Source organism: Balaenoptera ricei, chromosome 4 (assembly GCF_028023285.1).
Source record: "Balaenoptera ricei isolate mBalRic1 chromosome 4, mBalRic1.hap2, whole genome shotgun sequence".
Taxonomy (NCBI): domain Eukaryota; kingdom Metazoa; phylum Chordata; class Mammalia; order Artiodactyla; family Balaenopteridae; genus Balaenoptera; species Balaenoptera ricei.
The window spans coordinates 116,388,408-116,411,532 of record NC_082642.1 but is presented as its reverse complement, the minus strand read 5'-3'; the positions used below and the strand labels follow the sequence as shown (position 1 = coordinate 116,411,532).

The following is a 23,125-nucleotide window of genomic DNA, read 5'->3' as shown; positions in this document are numbered from 1 at the left end:
GTATATTTAATCAAAATTAATGAATGAATAATTAGCTTACATTTCAGGAACTAATTTGTATTTCTAAGGAGAAGATAGAAACAGTTTCTGATAAAAGGAACAGAAGAGATAGCCTTGAAAAAAGTTCTTAATATACGGAGAGATTTAATATAGGATAAAGAACACATATAAAATCAATGGGAAAAGTATACATCATTGAATAAAATGTATTGAGGGAAACTTATTATTTAAAACATTTCAAGTTAATTCTTAACTAAGAAAATACCTGAAAGAAATCCCAAGTTATTAAACAGATAAATGTTAAACATAACATCTTTAGAAAAAGTAAATATAGGTAAATATATGACTAAATAGAGAAGCATATAAAAAAATAAATTACAAAGCAAAGGACAGATGAGTTTAATAGAAATTTCACATATCAAAGTCATTGTAAATAAAATGAAAATAAGCAGTAAGCTGGGTAAAATACTTGTGAAGAATAGACTATGGTAAAATGGGCAAAGGATGAGCAGTCAATTCTTAGAAGAGATACAGTTGCCTAATATGCATTAAAAAAGAACTTCATTCTTGCTAAAATTCAAATAAATGAAAATTAAAATGATAGGTAATTTTCATCAAATTGGACATGTTTTTGTTTTTTGTGAGGTTTTCTTTGGTAAATGGTAATGCTTATGTATGCTTAGAGTATGGTTTGGTCAGAACTCCCACGTCACTACAGGAAAACTACAAAATTATATGGCAATGTGTTTCCAGTGCCTTAAAATTACTATATCCTTTAAATCCACTACTCTATATTAATATCTAGGAAAGATGACATATAGAAAAACTAAATCTGTGTTTACAAACATGCATTATATATAATAAGGAAATATATAAATATCCTAAGTGACGAAAAATAAATAGTGAGTAAAATGTATTATGTCTGTAAGATGGAATGTTAAAGTTTAATGAATGAGAATAATGCTGACAGTACTGTAAGGCCTGCAGGATTGGAAACTATATACATCATCACCCAACTATGTAAACAACTGATGTACACATATAGTCATAAGAAAATGAATAGCAAAATTTTCTAATGTTGGCACTGTTTCTCTCTGTGTGGTGGGTTTATGATTGATTACTTCTCTAAAGTGACTTGTAAGGTCCTTCATGATCTGGCCCTGATTATCCTATTATAGCTCCTTATATTTACCTGGTCTCCGTACTTACCATGCTCTGCATGACACATTTCACATAAAACTATACATTAAATATTTACTAAATAAATTAGTGAATTAAGAGGATGGGTATGTACACACACACACACACACACACACACACACACACACACAAATTTCTACCATACATAAAGTGAACCTTTTAAAGCTTTAACACCCTGATACTTTTGCCCCTTAGTCATAAAGTGCTCACTTAGGACATCAACAATAAGCATTCTATTCGTAGGTTCATCACTCTGGAACAGACCTACAGAAGGCATAGTATTCAGTTGTGTAAACCTAAGCAAGAATGCCCTGAAAATATACAGGAGAGATTATTGTCTATTTGGTGTTCCATAAAACCAAATTTCATATCCTGTGTACATAGTTTAGTCTGCTCTTTACCATCTGCATTCTCATGAATTTGTAGCTCATAATGTCATTTTTTTATTCTCTTGAAATGTCCAGTAGTTTAGTCGTATAGAGAGACAGGAAACAGCTGGTCAGAATCTGATCAGCTCTAAGTTCCTAAATAAAGATTAAATACAAAGATTAAGGTAGCAGTCCCTAAACTGCTACTATCCAGCTGTGTAAATTCAGGCAAGTTATTTAATCTTTCTGGACCTCAGATTCTTCATCTGCAAAATAAGTGTATTGCGCTAGATAACATGATGAGCACTCTAATATTCAGTAATTGCATTGAATAACGTGATGAACATTCTATGTGCACAGTCTTTTAATATTTAAAATCAGTGTTCTCTATAATGCCAAAGACTTGACATAATAAAAATAAGAAAATAACACAGTTTATGAATTTGACACCTCCAGTAAAAAGAAACCTCCTCCCTAAAAATCTCATTGTAACTTTCCATGTATACAGCTCTTGCTGTAGGTCTCATTCTGTAATATTTTACAGTATTATTGGAAGTTTGCCATGGTGACTTCAAGTTGTACAGTTGTTTATAGAGGTAAAGAAGAAGTATCTCAGTAATATTTCATCCCATGTTCAAGTTCATATTACTTTACTCTCAGAGAGAAGAAATAAAAATCTGTTATTTGGAAAATAAAAATATGTATTGTGTTAGAAACTTGACTGTGTAAATAGATAAAATTTTCATGGTTTAAGCATAGAAATAAAAATGTCGTCCCCTCCTCTCCTTTCTTTCCTTTTTTTTCCCCACACTCTGCTCTCCGTCATTTTCAACTTCTTTTTGTTTGTTTTTTTTTTTGGTTTACCTCTTGCTTTGATCATATATTTCTCAAGACTGTATCTAAGTCACTCTTCAAACTGATTTGCATGTGTTCTTTATTCTGTCACTTAATTCCATGATATGGTAAATTCCAAATATAATTTAGTCTTTCAGCAGTAGAATTTAAGCTCCATGAAGGCTGAACTTTTCCACTGTATTTTATTAGTCAGGTCACTCTATCCCTGGAGCATTGAAGAGTACTAGGTATAAAGCTCAGTAAATACTTGTTTAATAAATGAACGAGCAAACATTCATTAAGCCATAATGCATGATCAGTACTATGGCTCATCATATAGTATTGATAAGAAAGGAAGAAGTTATTGTGACTTTCTCAAATGCCTTACTTATTCTAATTGAGGAGACAAGGTTAGCAGTCTGAAAAAGGCTAGCAAAAAATAAAAAGAAACATATTTTTAAGTTAAGTGTTTAAGTTATAAGAATCAGATTGTGAATGCTTTAGTTCAGAGGAGGAAAGCTTAACTGAGCTGGAATACTTCCTGGAGGAGCTTTACCCTAAAAGGAAGAAGATCATTTGGATTTGCCATGTAAGAAGTGTTGAGCCTTGAGATTATGAAGCCATGCAGGAGGAACAAATTTTCACAATTTGTTTCTAGCAGCGTTGTAGAAAAGCCTAATTCTTCAAGTGCATATCTGAAGAAGCTTTCAATGAATCAAGAGTTACACCACAGTCAGTCTTTAATAAGAAAGTTATAGAATCATGCTCATTCAATTTAGGAGGCATTTTGCACGCACTATTATGGAGTAGGTCTTAGTAGCTGTGTTATAATCTGCTTCCTCAAACATGAGCAGTGCTGGATAAAATGAGTAGAATATCAAAGATGAGATTTGCCAGAAGGAGAAGCTTACTTCTGGGGGGTTGTTCTTTTAAGGAAGCAAGCTTAGCAAAAAATAGTTTCCATCTGGGAGCAAATTTACATGGCACTGTTACAAGGTGCACTGTTTGATAGTGATTTATAAACAGCCATTAGAGTGGGATACTTGTTGTCTTCCCACAGCAACATCTCTGAGCACTAAGCACTTTTTGGTCAAGCCCCTAGGATTAACTGCAGGGTGTTCAGTTATAAAACCGTTTTTCATCGATCTGAGCTGTTGAGTTCTTAACTGTAGCTTATTTTCACTTTGATTTTGGAATCCAAAAATGCCAGTCACAGCACTTAGGAACTAAAATCATTGGCACACAAATTTAAATGAAGAGTGATAAATCAAGGCTGCCAGTGGCTACTGCCTCAGCCAGGGGCAAACACCACAGCCACAGGTTTTAATAGCCTTGCATGCCTAGTTTCAAATTAAGTGTGACAAATTAAGCAGGAAGTTAATTACTATCTTGAAACAAATAGTCTGATGTTGATTGGAAAGGGCATCATAAAGATGTGTTTTATGGTAACAGACAGAATACCCATAGGAAGCATTAGAAAATAGAGATGTACAAATAATGATTAGTTCCGGTAAAAAAAAGGGGGGTGCTGGTGAGGGTTAGAATGCATCTGGTTAAATGCATGCAGGTATATGAAAAGGAGATGTCCTCTGAGAATAGCTTTGCTAGTCTAAAAACAGGAAGTGAATTCACGGATGCATCAGAATATTGGTACCTACATGGTGGATGAGGTAGTAGGTGGCCCAGGTACCTATATCTCTTCCACTGCAGACCAGTTATTAGAATGCCTGTCAACTCTTCTCATGGCAGAAGCGCTAAAATGAACAACTGCACCTAGAGTGAATATGACCTTAAAAACCCAAAGATATTATAAATCACAAAATTCTTAACTAGTCCTTCATTTATTTTTCTGTACCTTCACTCCATGGCCCTTACTGTCTTTAGATATTTATTAGACAGCAGCTTCTTCTTTAAGTCATTTCCTACTTGACTTAATGATTTTTAATACTCTTTGAGGAAATGTTTCAAGAAAGAATCTGTTCTTTGAAGTTCAGATGGGTCTTAGGAAAGATATAGTTCAACTTGCATTTAGTGAGATAAAGTTAAAAATCACTTACTGTGTCAGACACTGTCCTTAGCACTTATATTAAATCATAATAAAAACCAGCCCAGTAAGTTATCATTATAGACATTTTCCAGTTGAGGAAACTGACATAAAAAGAGACTAAGTAAAATGTCAGCATCACCCAGTTAAGACATAGACAAACCAGAGTTTGTAGTCAGGTATTGTGGGTCCAGAAGTCTGTGCTCTTAACCATTAGGATACATTGCCTTTTGAAACCTGGGCCTGCAGAGAGCAGCAGTAGTTATAAAAATAATTATCAGTTGTAACTTTTTCACATCAGTCCTTTCGCTTCTCTACCTGTTGCAAGTCAGAAACATATCTTCCTCAGAAAATAAAGATTAAATACAAAGATTAAGGTAGCTTTTTATCAGGCTCTGTAGGAAATATGATGAGCTCCCACAGTAAATGTATAACCTCCAGGAGGCTTTTGACCTGTCCCTGGAGCACGTGAACTTTGCTAGCCTCTCACCACAATGTCTTGCCTTAATGAGAGTCGATAAATCACAGGATACCTAAATACAAAATTCTATCCTTAAATAGAAAATGTTCTTAGATCTTTCAAAATGTTAGTTCTTAATCCTGAAACAAATATTTTTACTGTTCATTAATATCCATATGTTTATAATAGGGCACATTTAATAAATTTTAGAGAAAAAACAAAATTAAATGATATATTTAATAAAGGAAGAGTTCAAATGCATTTATTCTCTGGTACACTTCTTCAGATATATGTATTTTGTGAATTCCAAAAGAAACATATTTGATAAAACTCCAGCCACTCCGTCCAGCCATCGTGGTCTCTTCTGCTGTTGCCCAAACACCCCAGGCACATTCCTGCTTCATGGCCTCTGTCCTTTTTGTTACCTCCTTCAGGTCTTTGCTCCAATGGCATTTGGTCACAGAAACTTTGTATGGCCACTTTAGTTAAAATTATAATTTTTCACGTCTACCATTCCTGACTACATTCTCTGCCTTCTTTTTTTTTCATGACACTTATCACCATATTCCATTTTACTCAAATGTTTATTTTCTGTCTCCCACCAACTTTAATATGAACTCCATGTAAGCAAGGACCTCTGTCATGTTTATTTGCTATATTTATTTGCTATATTCCCTGTGCCTAGAATAGAACCTGGTTCATACTAGGCACCCAGGACATGTTTATTGAATACTAAAACACAAAATGGAAGAATAATTGAATAAGTGAATTATTTTTAAGTTACAGTTTTGTAATAATTCATTAACTATTTCCTAATTAGATAGTCTAAATAAATATGTGAGTTAGTATTGATATAAAATTCCATTGCAAAACTAGCTAATTTTTACAGTTCAAATATCTGTTATTTTCATATTTTCACTGTAGTCAATTATTAAAATACTCTGTGTAATCAGCATTTTGTTTTAAAAAGCGATCTTAATTGCTAAGCAGAATCAATTTATATTTATTAATGGCCATACCTATATCATGAGCATGGCTTAAACATGTTTCTGGAGAATTATAAAATATGTCAAAATTGTTTGAAAGAACAAATGTTTAAAGGTGTTGACACAGCAAGTGTAAATGGTTCCTGCTTTGTAGTTAGAAATAAATCAAATTCATTACTGTATCCTCAGGGCCTAATACAGTGCCTAGCACCTAGGAATATTCATAAACATTTTGAATAAAGGAATACATGATTAAATAAAGGAATGCACTTTTAAATTTTATTTATTTATTTATTCTAATTTTTTAATTTTTTTATTGAAGTATAATTGATTTACAATGTCGTGATAGTTTCAGGTGTACAGCACAGTGATTCAGTTATATATATATATATATATATATATATGTATATATATACACATACATATATAGACTTTTTCAGAGTCTTTTTCCTTACAAGTTATTACAAAATAATGAGTATAGTTCCCCGTGCTATACAGTAGGCAGTAGGTCTTTGTTGGTTATCTATTTCATATAAAGTAGTGTATATATGTTAATCCCAACACCCTAATTTATCCTTCCCCTCCTTTCCCCTTTGGTAACCATAAGTTTGTTTTATATGTCTGTGAGTTTCTTTCTGTTTTATAAATAAGTTCATTTGTATCTGTTTTTTTTTAAGATTCCTATATATAAGCAATATCATATGATATTTGTCTTTGGCTTACTTCACTTAGTATGATGATCTCTAGGTCCATCTTTGTTGCTGCAAATGGCATTATTTCATTCCTTTTTATAGCTGAGTGATATTCCATTTTATATTTATACCACATCTTCTTTATCCATTCATCTATCAATTGACCTTTAGGTTGCTTCCATGTCTTTGCTATTGTAGATAGTGCTACACTGAAAATTGGGTTGCATGTTTCTTTTCAAATTAGAATTTTCTCTGGATATACGCCCAGGAGTGAGATTGCAGGATCATATGGTAACTCTATTTTTAGTTTTTTAAGGAACCTCCATACTGTTCTTCATAGTGGCTGTACCAATCTAAATTCCCCCTAATGGTGTAGAAGGGTTCCTTTTTTCTCTACACCATCTCCAGCATTTATTATTTGTAGACTTTTTGATGATGGCCATTCTGACTGGAGTGAGGTGATACCTCATTGTAGTTTTGATTTGTGTTTCTCTAATAATTAGCAGTGTTGAGCATTTTCTCATGTGCTTATTGGCTATCTGTAGTCTTATTTGGAAAAATGTCTATTTAGCTCTTCTGCCCATTTTTTATTGAGTTGTTTGTTTTTGATATTGAGTTTTATGAGCTGTTTGTATATTTTGGAAATTAAGCCCTTGTCAATCACATCATTTGCAAATATTTTCTCCCATTCTGTAGGTTGTGTTTTCATTTTGTTTATGGTTTTCTTTGCTGTGCAAAAACCTTTAAGTTTAATTAGGTCCCATTTGTTTATTTTTGTTTTTATTTTCATTACTCTAGGTGATGGATCCAAAAAAATGTTTCTGTGATTTATGTCAAAAAAGTGTTCTGCCTATGTTTTCCTTTAGGAGTTTTATAGTATCTTGTCTTACATTTAGGTCTTTTATCCATTTTGAGTTTATTTTTGTATATGATATCAGAGAATTTTCTAATTTCTTTCTTTTCCATGTAGCTGTCCAGTTTTTCCAGCACCACTTATTGAAGAGATGGTCTTTTCTCCATTGCATATTCTTTTCTCCTTTGTTGTAGATTAATTGACCATAGGTGTGTGGGTTTATTTCTGAGCTTTCTATCCTGTTCCATATGATCATATCAATAGATGCAGAAAAAGGTTATGACAAAATTCAACACCTATTTATGATAAAAACTCTTCAGAAAGTGGGCATAGAGGGAACAGGACATAATAAAAGCCATATATGACAGACCCACTGCTAACATCATACTTAATGGTGAAAAGCTAAAAGGATTTCCTCTAAGATCAGGAACAGGACAAGTATGCCCACTCTCATCACTTTTATCCAACATAGTTTTGGAAGTCCTAGCCACAGCAATCAGAGAAGAAAAAGAAATAAAAGGAGTCCAAATTGGAAAAGTAGAAGTAAAACTGTCATTGTTTGCAGATGACAGGATACTATACACAGAAAATCCTAAAGACGCTACCAGAAAACTACTAGAGCTCATCAGTGAATTCAGTAAAGTTGCAGGATACAAAATTAATACACAGAAATATGTTATATTTCTATACACTAACAACAAAAGATCATAAAGTGAAATTAAGGAAACAATCCCATTTACCATCACATCAAAAAAGAATAAAATACCTAGGAGTAAAGCTACCTAAGGAAGCAAAAGACCTGTACTCTGAAAACTATAAGATGCTGATGAAAGAAATTGAAAACAACACAAACAGATGGAAAGATATACAGTAAGTCCCCTACATACGAACCTTCAAGTTGCAAACTTTCAAAGATGTGAATGTGCGTTCACATGTCCAATCACGTAAGTTAGTTCACGTTTCCTACATTGTCACCTGTGTGCATCCTCTACAAGTGGTTGTGCTTTTGTGTACTTTACTGTACAGTACTGTTGCTGTGCGACAGGAGGAGCTTCCTAATGAAGACCTGATAGAATTGGAGGCCCAGAGAAAGGATGAAGAGAGACAAGAGGAAGAAGAAGTAACTGAAGAACCAAAGAGATTCACAATGCAGAAAATGGCAAGGGGATTTTCTTTATTTGAGGAGGCACTGTTAGTTTTTGAGGCACAGAATCCGAATGTAGAATGGTACACAAAGGTTGCAGCAGCTGTTCAGAATGCAATCCAGTGCTACCATGTCATCTATGGCAAGAAAAGAAGAGCTACTACCCAGACATCACTGAATTGTTTTTTCGAGAGGGTAGATAGAATTGAATCTAGCAAGGAACCGGAACCTGTGCCATCAACGTCAGGCATGAGTGAAATTGCAGCTTGCCCTCCGTCTCCTATTGCTGATGATCTTTCAGCTCTGCCATCTCCCACCTCCTCTCCCTCCTCCAGTCAGTAACTCTTCTTGCCTGTTCACTCAATGCCAGCCCGTGTATGCCAGCTGTTGTATTGTACTACTCTACTTTTCAAGGTACTGTACTGTAAGATTAAAAAGATTTATTTTATGTGTCTGTTTGTTTTTTATGTATTATTTGTGTGTAAAGTATTAAAAACGTATTACAGTACAGTACTATGTAGCCAATTGTGTTAGTTGGGTACCTAGGCTAACTTTGTTGGACTTACAAACAAATTGGACTTATAAAGTGCTCTCAGAATGGAACTCATTCGTACATAGGGGACTTACTGTACCATGTTCTTGGATTGGAAGAATTACTATTGTTAAAATGACTATACTACCTAAGGCAGTCTACAGATCCAATGCAATCCCTGTCAAATTACCAATGTCATTTTTCACAGAACTAGAACAAAAAATTTTTTCAATTTGTATGGAAATGCAAAAGACCCCAAATAGCCAAAGCAATCTTGAAAAAGAAAAATGGATCTGGAGGAATCAGGCTCCCTGACTTCAGACTATACTACGAAGCTACAGTAATCCAAACAGTATGGTACTGGCACAGAAACAGAAATATAGATCAATGGAACATGATAGAAAGCCCAGGGATGTACTTTTAAGTTAAATTTTTGTGATGCTTTACTAAATGCCTTCTTCTTAAAGAGGATATGTATACCTAGGCAAATAAGGTTTGCAATACAACACATTCACAGTAGACCACTTTTCTTCATTTGTAATAACTTACTAAAATATATAAAGATATAAAACATTGTTATACTTAGGAAATAATTTAAATAAAGAATTCAAGCATTTAAATTTATTTACTAATATGTTTGTAAAAATGTAGAATAAAAAATATCTTTAAGTTATAGAATTTTGCATGATATATCAAAGCTATTTTCTGTGTAATTCCATCTTTTGATGTCAAACAAAATTTAAAGAAGAAAAATTATAAGATCAGTTATGTGTTCCTAGAGAGGAGAGTATAATGTGGTAGATGGACATGAGACTGAGGGTCTTCAGCTCCTGGTTCTCATTCTGATTCTGGCCAGAAATTTGGATGGAATTAGACCATCACTGTAGTTTTCTGTACTGTACCAAAGCTTTCTCATGACATAAACAGGACAGTTTCTAATATTTATTCCAAATAAAAAATGTGAAGTTCCTATGTAGGTAGATTCCAGATCTGTTCATGTATCCCCCTACAATCTAACTTTTTTCTATAAACAGCCAGACAGTAAGTATCATAAAGTATATGACTGTGTGGGCCATATATTCTCTGCCAGACAACTAAACTCTGCCCTTGCAACAGGAAAGCAACCCTGGATAATACATAAATGAAAGAGCATGGCTGTGTGCTAATAAAACTTTATTTACAAAAACAGGTATTTGGGCTGGATTTGGCCCACAGGCCATAGTTTACAAATCCTGCCCTGGATTGTAAAGCTTTATGTTCTTAGATAAAGTAATTGGATGCTTTTGATTAATATGCCCATACTTGAAATCTGAAGAGAGGAAAAGGAAAGATTCTCCAAAGACAGGTGTTTCTTTCACCTAGAAATCATCATTTTGAAGTAAATAGTTGGAAATTTATTTTTTTAAATATTACAGGGACATGAAGAAGAGTATTTAAGGCTTTTAGTTTTCATAAAATAGTGTGAGGCATTGTTAATCTTAACTAGTGAGAAAATGAACAATTTTTATGTAAATGCTTATACATAGTGTGAATTACAGAAATTTTATTATTACCTAAAATTCTCTCAACTAGTATGAGGAATGGTCAGATTTTATAGTTCTCCAGGTCCTCCAATTCCAGACTCCATTTGAGGATGAGCAATACAAAACTTAGTTAAATTTAATGAGATAAGTAAAACACTAGTATTCCAAGTTAATAGGAATTATTTCCATGTGAGTATCATTTACAGAGATTCCATGTTTAAAAAAAAATAAATCTAGACTTTTGTAGAGATTTCATTACCACTAACATAAACAACTTATTCCAGTTGTTTAGCTTTCACTTTATTTGATTTTTGCTTAAAAATTTTGTAAATCCAGTTCAAAAGCAGTTGGCAAAGCCTGGGTAGATTGGTGCAATAAGAGAGGACTGTAAAATTGGACTGATTTGAGCCATCAAGATAAAAAGATTGACACTTATATAACATTTTTCTTAACCTTGTCTTGATTTACTGCACAAATCCCTGGAAAATGAGTAACAATGAGCTGAAAGTATGGTACAAATATAGCACAAAGAAAAGAAAGAATTTAAAATTTGATATTTGGTTTGTAGTTTTTTGTTTTTTGATTCTTTTTTTTTAATAAAGTCCTTCAATCAGTTCTTTATTTATTTATTTATTTATGGCTGTGTTGGGTCTTCGTTTTTGTACGAGGGCTTTCTCTAGTTGCGGCAAGCGGGGGCCACTCTTCATCGCGGTGCGCGGGCCTTACACTATCGCGGCCTCTCTTGTTGCGGAGAACAGGCTCCAGATGCGCAGGCTCAGTAATTGTGGCTCACGGGCCCAGTTGCTCTGTGGTATGTGGGATCTTCTCAGACCAGGGCTCGAACCCGTGTCCCCTGCATTGGCAGGCAGAGTCTCAACCACTGCGCCACCAGTGAAGCCCTGGTTTGTAGTTTTTTTAAGATGGGCCTGTACATAAGTATTTACCAGAGATTTCCATGAGATGATTTGCATATAGATAAAGTTATTTATGTATAAGGTCAGTTTATACTCCATTTTCCACTAGAAATAAATAGGAATAAAGAGGTCTTGTCATGAAATAGAAACAGAGGCAGAACTATTGAGATCTGTAGTTAGTGTTTTGTAACCACAGCAGTTTGTTATTTTAGTGTTGAAATATGAGTTTAATCTACTTATTAAGTGAAAATTAGTTGACTACATTTTTTGTTGTTAAATTTATTTGCTTATTCAGATTGTGAGTATGGGTTCCTATACCTGTGAACATTCCATTGACTGAAAAGGCAACTAAATAACAAACGGTTCCACAAGTCAGTTTAAATAAATGCAGTATATACTCTCTCTTTTTCGTCTTCTTATTTTTTTCTGTGGGGTCTCTATTGGTAGAAAGTCACTTAATGTTTTTTTCTGAATACAGATGATCAGTCCTTTGCAGTCTGAGACACTTTCTTGTACCTACTAAAATAGAGGACAATAATCCAGTTTAGATCCGCTTTTACAATGCGTGTCAGAGTTTAGCCCCTATTAGAATAATAGTTTAAGATCAATAGAAAGGAAGGAAGGAAAAAAACACAAAAATATTATCCACCACATCTTTCCTGAGATACAGTATGTATCATGTCATAGACCTTCAAATAAATGTTGATTAACGGACTAAATGAGTGAATGAAACAATGGAAAAAAAAAAGACCTTGTATTTATGTTTGCTGTTTATTTTCATTTAATATTTTATATTTGAAGTTACTTACTTTGCCTTAGGAAGTTTTGTTTTTATTTTTCTCTCTTGACCCAAATGGAAGAAGATTAACATATTTAAGTTTAAAAATCACTAAACATATGATCACAGTGAAGTAGGGTTAAATTGGGGGAATTTTAGGCCCAAGAAAAAGTTGTATAAATCTTCTTTACTCTTTTAACTAGGACAAATATTCAATAGCTGTCTTTGTTTTCTGAGCCATAGAGAGGTTCCCAGGGAATTATGTTTGGAAATGGAGAGAATAAAGATGAGTAAATAATTCTACCAGTTAGGAATGTATTTGTCTAAAAGTAATAGAAAATCTGATTGAGTTTCTTGGACAAAAAAAAAAAAGAGCTTATTTTTTTCGCATGTAACAAGAATGGAGGTAAAGTTTTGCTGGAGGCAGTTGAACTATACAGTGATAATTCATCACTTTTGGCTCTTTCTGTATGTCTGCTCTATCATGCAAAGGTTCTTGGCTTCTTACTTTCTGATTGCAGTGATACTGGCTGCACATCCAGGCATCATAACTGTTTTCAAGACATAGAAAAGGATGTACAACAAAATGGCGATAATAACCCTGTATGTTCCTTTTCATTGGCAAAGAAAAAGCTTTTAGCAAACTATAACCAGCAAATTTTTGTTTAGATTTCATTAGTCAGAACTTGGGGTCATAGCTATCCCTAACTGCAAGGCAGGCTGGAAAATCAAGTTTGGTGCATTTCCATCCCTACAGAAGAAAATGACAACAAGGAACATACTTGAAATGGGCATTGAGTAGGTTAACCTATAGTATCTGTCAGAATAATCTTCAGCAGGTTTGTTAATTGAACTATATAATAGATTCTGAGAAAATTAACCAATATGAATATTTAAATGAATTATAAACATCATTTAGATCATAAATGCTATTTCTTGGTTTGGAGAAAGCAACTGGGAAGCTAAATACTAAAAGTTTAGGAGTGGTTATTTTGGGGATGCAAAATGAGAGCTTTTTTGTTGTTGTTGCTATTTGTATTTTAAAAATAGTTTACAACAAGATATTTAGTTAAAAGAAAGAAGAACAGATTTTCTAGGAAAATGATAATAGAGAAGTTAGTAAGTTCTTTATACTTTAATGTTCACTAAGTAAATAGTTCTACTTGATAAAGTATTAGAGATTTATTAAATAATTAGTGTGTGATTAGCACTTCATATCATCAAATCATACAGGTAGGAAAAGAATATGATATGGTGGCCTACCTCAAAGATATTACTCTGCTTGGGGAGATCTTCACATTTCTTTTATCTGCAATACAGAGTTGAGTTAAATCCATATATTATTGGGCCTGGTGATAGGAAGATTTTTTTCAAATTCACAAAAGACAAGAGATTTAAATTTGTTTTGTTTTTGGATAGAAATCCAGGAATATACTTCTCTATCACATTGGGCAATCATCCTTACTTCTGTTGTACTTTAACCTTGTGGCTAATCATTACCTCTTCATAGTCTTTTTTTAAACTAGGGTCCATGGGATTAAAAGGACTCTCTGTTTCTCTGTTTCCTCTCCCTCTCTCTCTCTCTCTCTCTGTCTTACACGTGTGTGTGTGTGTGTGTGTGTGTGTGTGTGTGTGTCTGTGAAACCATTAAGTAACTTTGAGGAACACATAGGCAAGTTCTGTCGGATCTAGAGGTAGTAAAGTTTTACTAATCCGGAAAGCAATAGAAAAATTTCAAAAGCACAGATCAGATGTTGCTTGCACACACACACACATATTTAAATTCTCAATATATCTAAAATAACATAAAAAGATTTAAAAGGTAGAATTTTTTATAACAAACATGAAAATGGTTGAATTTTTCTTAACCTATAAATATAAATAAATCAATATGAAGAGCACTAAAATTAATGGTCCAGAACATAAACAATTTTAAAAAGAGGAAATAAAAGTTACTTAAAGTTATTAAGACAATAGCTTTCATTAGTAAGTAAAGAAATGCAAAAATTATAAATGGGAATTTTTACCTATCAAATAGTAGTGATGAAAAAATACATAATATTTGATACTGGTGAGGGTATTACAAGATAAAATTCTCATATACTGTTGGTGGGAGTTTAGATATGTTTAAAAGTTTAAAAAGCATGTGAGAAATATTTACTGGGACACTTTAAATGTTTGCATCCTTTGACCCAGTTTGACCCTTTGACTACTAGTAAAAAAATATCACAAAGAAATAGAAACATAAACTTAAAAAAATAAATATTTAACAAAAGAAGGAGGGTTTAATAAATTATGAACTATTTTTAAATAAATTGTTATGTACTGTAGGGGAGGAAAAATTTTCCCTTCTTCCCTTCTAGGACCTTTGGCTGGTCTAATAATTAAATTGACATAAGACAGATTAACAGGAAAAAAAAATTTAATTTGTATATATGGGAGCTCCATGAAAATACGAGACTCAAAGAAGTGACAAAAGCAGGAAGCTTTTATTCCTTTTAGACAAAGAAACAAATTTGTGATGAATTGACAAAACAAAGGGGTTTGGGCTTGGGGTGGTAAATTGGTGAAGAAGTAACAAGGTTTGTTTACACAACTTTTTAGGCCCTAAATCCCCTACCTCTGGTGATAAGGATGCCTTCTGCCCTCCTAGTACAGGGAGGGTACCTTCCATGTGGGAGATTTATCTTCTGCTTTCAGGAGGGATCAAGGAGGGTCAGAATGTCCTTCTTGCACAAGTACCTTGAATTCAAGAACATCAAAGTGGCATATTTTGGGGTGGCATATAAGTTTACCAAGGGTAGAAGCAATGTATTTTGAATCACTGAATCCTTCACACATCCTGTTGAATGTATGAAACAAAGTATGCATGAAAAAAGATGGCAGATATTTATTCATGTGGTTCAAATAACAGAGCAAACTAAACAAAGGTTGTTAATTCGTAAATTTAGCTGTCAACCAATTTATTATGATAATATAATTTTGAATTTTATTGATTCTATAATTGTCTTTTATTAATTAAAATACTTGGCTATTAAAGTTTTTAGATCTTTAAATTCATTGCTAATTTCACAATCCAGTATTACATGGACATAGAATAAATTGTACTTCATGAATCCACATTTGAGTTTGGGTTGCCTAGTCATTGTCAATAGGAGTATAATTTTCAGAAAAAGCCAAAAATAATGATAGAATTTAAAAGTATCAATATTTAGATTCACTTTATAATTAAACAAAGCAAAACTACTCTAAAAAATAATTTGAAAAGTAATGAAAATATTTTGCAAAAAGCTTTATTCCTATTGTCTCTTCTATAAATGCTACTGACTCTGTTTCTACTTTTCTAGTTCTACACTGTAAAAGAGGGGCCCAAGAGTATGTTGGTAAAGAATCTCCTTCAGGGGATTACTTTCATCATTTTTTTCCCCTGCAGGTTAAGAAATCTTTTTATCCTCCCAAGACCTCTTTCTGTGCTTAAAGCATGTAAACAGTCTTACCAAAAATTAATGATACATGTAATCTGGGCTTGCTATAGGGGATGTTACTGCAGTTGTGATTTTTCATGCTAGAAGAGAATATACTTCCTCTTATTAAGTAAGTCATATTTGCCTTAGACAATGCAATTCTCTAAGCAACTTCATTCTGCCTTTATGACAGATATACATTCAAAGCTTCATAGCATAACTGAATTAGGTCACGTTACTACAGCCAAAACAAGGTGGAAATGATGCAAGACTTACTGCTTAGTTCAGTTTTCCTAACCATTTAAACTCAGTAGCAGGGTTGCCAAGTTTAGAGTCTTCACAATACTCTCCAGTGCAGTACCTATAAAGAATGTCTCCAGTGCAAGCTCAGAATGTTTTTTTCTGCTTCTTTTTTTAACTTCTTCACTCATAGGCAAGTGCACATTATTTTGAACATATACAGTAAATACTGCACAACAGAGAACATATAGGTCATGCCCTGAATTCCCAGAGTCAAAAAGTAGTCTATGGCTAATGGTTTAATTGGCCCAAACCTACAGGTACCTAAATACAGGGACAACTGAGGATTCAAAAGATATATATAGCCCTTCCTAATTGTATCTCATATTTGGAAATCCAGGCACTCATTAACCCTCTCACCTCTGACAGAGAGTAAGAGCCAGATGATGGGTGGTCAAGGACTTAAGTTAAGCAGTATAATTTACATCCAAACTGGGACATTTCTGAAATTAAAGAGGAAGATATTTATAATCATGCCAGTACACCAGGCATTAGCCTGGGTTGTCCCAGGCAAACCTAGATATAAACAGTTTGATATATTGGTAGAATGAATGAGCTTCTGGATTGACACATTTCCGAATGTACAACCTTACTCACCAAATCTATGACTTCTCTCCTGAATTTATTCAAGTAAATATATATTAATACATACTAAATATTTTGCTGCCCTTTTGTGTGTGTCTTCTGTCTTTAAATTCCTTTAAGGTTTTTAAAGATAAAATAGTCCATCAGATTTTCTCTTGTAATTTATACAATATTTAGGTTTTTATACAGTTAAAATTAAGCCAATTAATTAATGTCATATACACTTTCAGTTTTTCATAAGTAATAGAAAATCAGTGGCCACTTCTTAAAGGATGTTCATTAAGCATTAATTTTCTTCCCTCTCTTATTTTGTTTTTTCATAAGTTTCAAAGTAAATACAGTGAAAATTAACATCAGAGTTTAGACCCAATGACTGCTAGTTTCCTTTATCCTATTAAGTATTATAAGTCTATTTGTATGAAAGAATAACAATACTTTGAATTTAGAACTAGTAATTTTATGCTGTAAGGTTAGACATAAAGTTGTGTCCAAGACAAAAGGTGCCCCTTTAATTGATAATTTAATGTATACAGGCAGTTCTTTATTTTTACAAAAAGGATGCCTGTAAATAGGTTTTAAAGTTTATAAATTTAACAGTGCCTTATAAGTTAATAAAAGGTTTCCCCAAGAGCTGCATATATTATAAAATGTTGAACTGTTTTTCTACAGACATGGTTTTCTTGAGCCCAGACAAATCCAAACAGGTGGGTGAAAAATCTTTACAGGCTACAAGAAAAAGACAGGAGATAGTCACCAGTCAGTCCCAAGAACCCACTTTTCAGTGGCCAACACTGGCCAAATGAGTAGTTAGGAAGCTCCAATACTAATATTCAAATAGAGGGCTCCAGGACTCGCTAAGCTCATGAGGTAGGGGTGGAGAGAGGTCTATATTCTTTCTACCACCAGAAGGGCCTCCACATGATTTTCAGAGTATTCTCACTCACCAGACTATTAGCAACAAGGGACTTGACCACTGTCTAAAAATGCTGAATGAGGCTGGCAGTTGGTGAATGAAGAGAATTAATTGGAGGAATGGGCACCCACCAGAGGTCTTGCAATCATAGATTTCCCAGGGCCTGTCTGCCACAGACTCCTGATGGGGGAAAATGTGGGTCAGGTTGGAGAGTTGGGAAAAGCAGCAGAGAAGCTTTAGCTTGCGTGGTGTCAAGGGTTTGGTGTTTTACTAGGCATTTTCAACAGCCACTAACTTATACAAACAGGCCTAAAAATACTCCTCTCCTCTACCTTGGCGACCAGCCAGTCTTTGGTCCTAGCAGTAACCATGGGGATTAGGAATTAAATACCAGGTAATCAGAGAAGGACAAATCTGGTTCAACCATGCTTTGTTTCCAATGCTAATTAGGTATCCTAAGAAATGGAAAATATGAGTTACTTCCAAGTTAAATTTGTTTCATTCTAACCCTAGAAAAGATTACAATCACTAATTAAACAGTTTGGGAACAGAAATATTAAGGTGAGCACTGTTTGTTAGTTTGTTGTTCATTCTGCATGAACATATTACCAATAAGACATTTTTGTTCCTTGATAGGGAAATTTGAACTATTTTAAAGTGGTTGAATTTTAAATAATGATAATGATCTGTATTACAGCTATATAACTTCTCAGTGGATCTTTTTCAGACATTTTAGAATGTCTCCTAAATAAAGTCACAAAATGAGAACACAAATCACAAAGTAAAAAAAGGGCCAGAACATCTATCCTGGTTTTGTTGTTATTACCTTCAATATATTCTAAAAAAATTTCTGGTAGGAGAAATATGTTACTTTTAATCTACTGATATTATTTATGACTTATTTACAGCATTCATACTGTGAATGATAGAAAAAATATATTTTTTTAATTTATCTTACTAAAACTCCCCTACTAAAGGTATGCTATTTTATAAAAAGAAAATGTCACCCTAACAAGTGTGGCTAAGAAAAAGAAAAAATGAGCCATCATAAGCATCTTTTGAGTGCTGTCAGATTGCTCAAGTGAGGAGAATGGGAAAACCTATAAAGCAAAGCAGGTCAGAGCAGGGGAAGTGCAAATTAAAATCAAGTCAGGCTTAAGTGAAACGAAAGAGCACTTTACAAGAAAGTCCAAATCTAGTTACACAGTACATCACAGGCAGGAAGGCAAGCAAAGAATCAATGAAAACTGGTTATGATCAAGGTGGATTCAAGGATGGAAGAAGATAGCAAAGAGTAAATGTTTGACGTTGATTTTTACTGAAGACATGAGTGACATTTTCACTCTCAAATTTTCTTTAGAAGGAGAAAGGTCAGAGATATTAGATCAAACACCATCCAATTCATAGGTGGTGCTAATCCTATTATAGAGTAGAAATAACCATGAATAAATTATATGCGACCAAGCGTTTTAAAATAATTGAAAGATGAAATTATGAAAGTATTGGTCTAAATATTGGGAAAGTAGCCAGACTGCTGCATTTCCCTGTATGTAAAATAAAGGCTGATACTAGTGTTCCCCTTGAAGGATTGTTGTAAAGATTAAATGCAATAACATAAATAAACTTCTCAGAACAGTTCCTGGAATGTTGTAAGTACTCAAACAGCATTATTATTTTTGTTATTTATCAGACCAAATGAATCTTATAAGATTAGCAAGCAAACAAGGGTTGAAAAACAATAAACACAGTAAGGCTCACTGATACCTGGATCACAGCCTTTACCCTGCTATCTGTATGATCATTCTCAAGGCACTTCATTTTTCTGGGCTTTTATTCTTTATAAAATCAAGAGATTGAACTAGATTATCTCTATGGTCTCTTCTAGCACATCTATGATTTTTAGGACTTTATGCATCAATAATCTTAATATCTTTGTAGAGTTGAGGTCTGTCATATATATGTTCCTAAATTATTTTAATATTTATGTTTTCTTTATGTATCTGTTCATAAGATTGTGAATTTCGTACTTTGTACATACATTAGGGCAAGTTTCAATACCAAAACATTTTCTAGAATTCACTCTCAAAGGTGAAGTCTTGAATTAGATTTCTCTTGCCCTTTGATGTGTACCCATGAGTATGTTAAACATGTCTTACAAAACAAGGAATTTGACTCCATTTCCTCATCTCACACAATAAACTTAACAGATGATAAGTACAGATTTGGCAGTTACTTCTCTGCATACTAGAGAAATTTTGTCTTTTATCAATATATCTTTATCTACATAATTCAGTCACTTGGCAATTTTTGCACTATTTTAAAATTAAGTAAACCTTTTTATCAGGGTTGTTTATAAACAAAAGAAATAGGCTTTGATTAAGCTATGTAGGGATCTAACAGAAATTAAGAAAAATTGAGCTAGGAATCTAGGGAAGGATATCAATTAAGGCAGTGTAAGATATAGAAAACTAGGTATTCTTCGAGCATTATTGTTCAGATGGCTCAGCTCCAACTTCTTTTTTCTTCATCAGTACTATCAGGGTTCAAATAAACAAAATAAAGACTCTGATATTCCTAGAATGTGCCCCAATTTGGCAGAAGAGGGAAAGGCAAACGGCCTCAAGAATATCATATATGGTGACAGAAAAAGGTCTGAGGAAAAATGAGATGGGCAAGAGAAGTGTAGTGTCAGATGACACTTGGGAGGTGTTTTAAAAAAAGGAGAAGACGAGTTTTGTTTTCAGTTTGTAAAGTTATGATCTAAATTGTAATTATTAATTCTCAAAGTGTGTGTGTGTGTGCGTGTGTGTGTGTTTTAAAGTCACTGCTTTATTAGAATTATCCATTTAAATACAATTATGTTACAACTTCTCTTGGGGAAAAAGGAAGCATATATGCCAAAGAGAAGGATGGATTCCACTTTAATTTGTATTTTATTTGCATTAATTTTATTTTTTGTTCATTTGCATTTCTCCCTTTAAAAGTAAATTTAGACATTTGTTTCATACTGCTAAGGGAGAGCAAATTCTCAATCTTCTTAATCAAGTGTGCCTATTGCTTCAATCAGTCTCTTACTCTGCTTCCAATCATTTTCACTCCACACTATAGAAAATTGCATAGAATACCGAAAAAGAAGCCTGAAGGGACTGAAATTATAAGGCAAATGAAATAAATTGAGGTTATAATAATAACAATATTATCAACATCATTATCATCATCATTATGAGTTAGATTTACTCAGTGCTTTCTATGGGCCAGGTACTCAGGAATTTACATATATTAACACGTGTAATTCTTATAACCTGCCTGAGTATAGTAACAATTATTATCCTAATTTCATAGGTGAACAAATTGAGGCACAAGTGAGTTCTTAATCAGTAAGGGTTCTGGCAAGGTATCACACGTAAAGAGGGGTAGCTTTTAAAAAGAATTTAATGAAGGCACTGTTTATAGAGGGGTAGGCAGGATTAAGATAGGGGATAGGAATAGTGAGGTCTAAGGCCCTAGCATAGCCGGAAACCATTGCCTTTGGGAGCCTAAGGAAAATGAGGAAGAAACTCGCTTCTTCGGACTGAGGCTACAGCAGGGGAGCTGTAACTGTAGAGAAATGCAGCCACCAAAAGTCATTGGAGGGGGAAGAATGGAGCAAAAGGAGCATATATCTCTAAGTGTCTCTCCTCTTGTTCCCTACCCGTGCCTCCCATAGGTGAAACCCACCTAGAATCCAGAGGGCAAGGTATCGTAGCTCAGGTATTGTAGTTGTCATGGGTCAGCTTTCTGGGGTATCTAACGGGGCATAGATGGCTGAAGAAAGAATATGGAGGAAACAACTTCAGCAGCACATCTATGTTACTTGACCTGCATCACACCACTGGTGAGTGTGGAAGCTGGAATTATATTTGTTCTGAGAAACTGTCTGCCCTGGGAACCACCCCCATAACAACCGTTATGACGATTTGCACAAAAAAGCATCCCATGGACTACTACTTGTTCCAAGACATGGCCTGCCACAAAAAACCCTCACATCTAACTCAGAACAATCTTTCCTCTTTTGAAATATGCTAACTTGCTTGTTTATGCCTTTACAGCCAAAGACTACCAAATGTACCTGAAGACCAAAGACCATTTCCAAAAAATCTCACCTTATTAGAACACTTGCAGATCAGTGATTTTCTCAGGAATTCCTCTTTCTACTCCAGAGCACTTAACACTCTCTCTTCTAGCACCTGTGGAACCTTGCCAAAACACAGCAAATAGGTTCACTTGCTGCAAGTTTATGAATAAATAGCCTTTGTTAATTGTGTCTCCAACTTGATGTTGCCTTGACAATTTTTTCCTGCTATATTGTACCACTTCTCCAGAATAGCTCTACTACAGAACTATTAACTTAATTAAGAAGAGCAAAGAACAGAATAAGGCATGGGTACATACTGCACTGGTCAATTATGGGACCAATTTGAACATCAAAATAAATACAATCAATAGTAGATCACCTATTGAATAAAATAAGAATCAATGAATCTATACTGACAATAAAAATGAACAAATAAGAAAATAAGGAAGTGAAAAAATAAATATGGGGAAAGGGAAACTCTTTCCTACAGTAGAATGTCTTCTAATAGATACAGAAGATGTGAAGGACTTAGAAAATTACCATCTTGCATTCATCATAGCAAAAATATATTCAAGCAAGAATATCAGTGAGGACTGTATCTTGGGGATAGGAGTGATTTGATGAGGAACAATATATTTACATGTTCTTAAAGAATATTCTTCCCATATTACTCATTAATTAGAAAGGGAAAATATTAACTATAAAATGAATAAAATAGATAACACTTTAACAAAGTGATCAAAGTTGTCATTACCAATCAGGGTGAATGGACATTGTGTGCCTTGGGATGTGAGAATTCATCACCACTTGTTAATGATGAGATTTCAGCATCACTTATATATTACCTTAAACAGAAACGCATAAACTAGATGCATAATCTGAGGGAGTGATCAAGTAAAAAGTGAGAACGTTAAACTCAAAGATAGAAAGAAAAGAACAAGAAAATATACGTAAGGAAGGAATTAACGACAAAAAAAAAACCCCAAATAAAACAGAAGAAACACTGACATGTAAATCAGTTCCATGACTGATTTTGAAAAAACAACAACTTGCGAGTTTTCTCCTCAGTAACAGAAGGGAAAACACTAAAAATTAAATTTGAGGAAATAAGCACAGAAAAAGAGATATTGTAAATTTAACAGAGTACATCATAATAATTGTATGTACCAAATTTGAAAACTTGGATGAAATTTATGATTTTCTGGGAAAATCAAATATCCTTTCTAAGGCAAAAGAAATAAAAACAGACAAACTTGGAAGAAACTGAAAATTTATCAAAACCCTGGACATTGTCAGAGGTGGATTCTTTCACATATTTAACAAAAAGATAATTTATATCATTTGTAGAGCACAGGGAAGAAAGAAAATTTTCCAAACTACCTGAACCAAGCCAGAATTAAACAAGGCCTCACAAAAATAGC

At 33.7% G+C, this 23,125-nt stretch overlaps 1 protein-coding gene across 2 annotated transcripts in view; it reads left to right on the top strand.

Moving 5' to 3' along the window:
• EPHA6 (EPH receptor A6) overlaps positions 1-23,125 on the top strand; it is an 853,164-nt gene that overhangs the window by 386,009 nt on the left and 444,030 nt on the right. The gene's annotated exons all lie outside the window — the stretch shown is intronic.